The following is a 3,476-nucleotide window of genomic DNA, read 5'->3' on the forward strand; positions in this document are numbered from 1 at the left end:
CAGAGACAGAGAGGGAGTAACAGAGAGGTAGACAGACAGAGAGAGATAGGGGTAGAGATAGGGATAGAGATAGAGAGAGAGACAGAGAGAGATAGACATAGAGAGAGAGATACGGAGAGACAGAGGGACAGAGAGTGAGAAAGGGAGACAGAGAAAGAGAGAGTGAGAGAGAGAGACAGGGAGAGAGGGAGAGAGAGAGATTGAGAGCAAGTTGACCAAGGCAAACTTTATCTGGCACCTCTCCTGGACTCAAAGAGAAGAAGAAATAGTCTGAATGTGTGGTAGAAAGGGTGATGTCCTGGGTACAGTGGGGTCTGCTTTTTATGCAGCCCTGAGGCTGACCTCCGTGCTTGAAGACTGTTTACAGACTGAGTTACAAAGGATTTTTCTTCAGGAGTGAGAGAGAGAGAGAGAGAGAGAGAGAGGGAGAGAGAGAGACAGAGAGGGAGAGAGAGAGACAGAGACAGAGAGGGAGAGAGAGATAGAGAGAGAGAGAGAGGGAGAGAGCGAGAGAGAGGGAAGAAGAGAGAGGGACAGAGAGAGAGGGTGGATTGAGTTGGGAAAGGATGGTCCCACCAGTCTCCAGCAGTAAAGCCCATGTCTGCCTCTCCACTGTGGTCATTCTCAGCAGTATGGCCATCATGGATTGCTACTTGATCCAACAGAGCCAGGGCCCCAGAAAGATTGGAGTGGCTGTCATGGTGACGGTGGGTGATGTCTGCCTCCTGGTTGCCCTGCGCTATGTGGCAGTGTTGGTTGGTGCTGAGGTGAGGACAGCCAGGCGGGGCTATGCCATGGTCCTCTGGTTCCTCTACATCTTTGTCTTGGAGATCAAGCTGTACTTTGTCTATCAGAACTACAAGGCTGACCGCAGGAGCCTGGGCCTGTTGGCCAGGAAAGCCCTCACTCTGGTGCTGTCCATCTGCGTGCCCGCTCTCTACCTGCTCCTGGTGGCTGTCGACCACATGGAACATCTGAAGGCCTTAAAAAAGAAAGAGGAGGTGCGGACCCGCCTCCTGTGGGTGGCAGTTGACCTGCTGGATGTGTTGGACATTCAGGCCAACCTGTGGGAGCCCCAGAAGAAAGGCCTCCCACTCTGGGCTGAGGGCCTGATGTTTTTCTACTGTTACATCCTGCTCCTGATCCTGCCTTGTGTCTCCCTCAGCGAGATCAGCATGCAAGGTGTCCACATCCTCCCCCACAAGATGATGCTCTACCCCATCCTCAGCTTCATCACCATCAACGTCATCACCATCTTCATCCGAGGGAGTAACCTCCTCTTCTTCCGCGATGCCAGGACCTCGGGCATCTTCATGGGCAAGAACGTTCTCGCCATCGCCCTCAAGACCTGCAGCTTTGCCCAGTACCAGAGGCACCCACCTGACTTACCTCCAGCCCCTGCGCCCGAGCTACAGCAGGACTCGATGGCCCCTCACCCCTCGGGGACTGTAGCCACCCTCCACCTGAGGGAACAGACACCAGCACTGCAGAGCCTGGCCAGCGACAACACGTGATGACTCTCTCTCTTCACTGCCGCCATAGCCTGGTGCGGGAAGGCTGTTTTTTTTGAAGGGTTAAGGAATGGTAGCCCCCTTCCTTCCCCTCTCCCCAACACTCCCCTCCCCTCCCCTCCCCTCCCCTCCCCTTCCTCATATCGGGAGCTGCCTGGACATTCAGTCAACCCTCCCTCCACTCTACACCCAACGAAGTTCTCATCAAGAGCCCAACCTCCAACCTTCCACTCCTCCCTCTCTCACCAAACACCAACCAACGGAAGGGATGAAGATACCCAAGAAAATGAACTGGGAACGAGACAGGCTGAGCTAGAGGAATCAGACCAAAACCCTTCGGCTAAACACAATCAAGATACAGGAGCCACAGAGCAAACTGGCATTTCCTCCTCAGCCTCAGCATTTCCCAAAGTGTCCAACGGCCAGCGAAGATTGTGGAAGGCCATTGGCTGTTGTAATCTCGGGTGGACACAGCAAGGCACAGCAAGCTCCCACAGCGATGGCAAGATAAGCTGTGTGAAGAGTTACTCTCAGTGGAAATGCTGCTTGGTTGTCAGAGGGTTCCACAATTCACTGGACTGAAGGCTGAGGAAGCGACTTTTTAAAGAGATCTATATTTTGTAAAAGGGGATGGTTTTGCTTCAATGCTAATTAAACAAAGATGGGGATGAATATTGCCTGGTCTTTGATTAATGTATTAAAGGACCCTCAGCAGCCCTCAGCAGGCTCCCCTCTTAGACCCTGCCCATACCCCTCCCACAACATGCCCCAGGATTCACCACCCCCTCCTCAATCCCCACCCTGGACTGTGCTGAGGTATTTGGGGGGCAGGCAGGCAGGGCTGCTATTGGTCTCAGAGCCACTGGGGTAGAGAAAGTGGGCAGGGGCAAAGCAGGGTTTGTGGCTGGAGTTGGGGATATAGGGAGAAGGTCCAGTTTTATTCATTCATGGGATGTTGTCGTCACTGGCTAGGCCAGCATTTCTTGCCCATCCTTAAATGCCCTTGTCCAGAGGGCATTTAAGGGTCAACCACATTGCTGTGGGTCTGGAGTCACATGTAGGCCAGACCAGGTAAGGACAGCAGATTCCCTCCCTAAAGGACACTCCTGCCGCACTCAGACAGTGCATTCCAGATCCTAACCACTCGATTGTCCCTGTCTCCACCACACTCTCAGACAGTGCTTTCCAGATCCTAACCACTCGATTGACCCTGTCTCCACCACACTCTCAGACAGTGCATTCCAGATCCTAACCACTCGATTGACCCTGTCTCCACCACACTCTCAGGCAGTGCATTCCAGATCCTAACCACTCGATTGACCCTGTCTCCACCACACTCTCAGACAGTGCATTCCAGATCCTGAAATATTTTCATCCATAAGTCCATAAGACCATAAGACCTAGGAGCAGAAATTAGGCCATTCGGCCCATCGAGTCTGCTCCGCCATTCAATCATGGCTGATAAGTTTCTCAGCCCCATTCTCCCGCCTTCTCCCCGTAACCTTTGATCCCCTTACCAATCAAGAACCTATCTATCTGATCTTAAATACACTCAATGACCTGGCCTCCACAGCCTTCTGTGGCAATGAATTCCATAGATTCACCACTCTCTGGCTAAAGAAGTTTCTCCTCATCTCTGTTCTAAAAGGTCTTCCCTTTACTCTGAGACTGTGCCCTCGGGTCCTAGTCTCTCCTACTAATGGAAACATCTTCCTCACATCCACTCTATCCAGGCCTTTCAGTATTCTGTAAGTTTCAATCAGATCCCCTCTCATCCTTATAAACTCCATCGAGTGTAGACCCAGACCAGAAAAGCAAGGGTCTGAACACTGACTCCTGGGGCTCTTCACTACAAACCTTCCTTCATCCCAATCAACATCCACTAACCACTCTCTCTGTTTCTCGTCACTCCGCCAATTTCATATCCTTGCTGTCAATGACCCTTATACCTTGGAGTAGTGGGGG

At 52.2% G+C, this 3,476-nt stretch overlaps 1 pseudogene across 1 annotated transcript; it reads left to right on the plus strand.

Annotated features, from left to right (window-relative positions):
- The first annotated feature begins 400 nt into the window (after positions 1 to 400).
- On the plus strand, positions 401 to 2,176 carry LOC144672954 (transmembrane protein 121 pseudogene; annotated as a pseudogene). Its single transcript, XR_013574219.1, has one exon. The product of XR_013574219.1 is annotated as a transmembrane protein 121 pseudogene (transcript).
- Positions 2,177 to 3,476: the final 1,300 nt, after the last annotated feature.

Source organism: Cetorhinus maximus, unplaced genomic scaffold (assembly GCF_964194155.1).
Source record: "Cetorhinus maximus unplaced genomic scaffold, sCetMax3.hap1.1 HAP1_SCAFFOLD_163, whole genome shotgun sequence".
In the NCBI taxonomy this organism is placed as follows: Eukaryota; Metazoa; Chordata; class Chondrichthyes; order Lamniformes; family Cetorhinidae; genus Cetorhinus; species Cetorhinus maximus.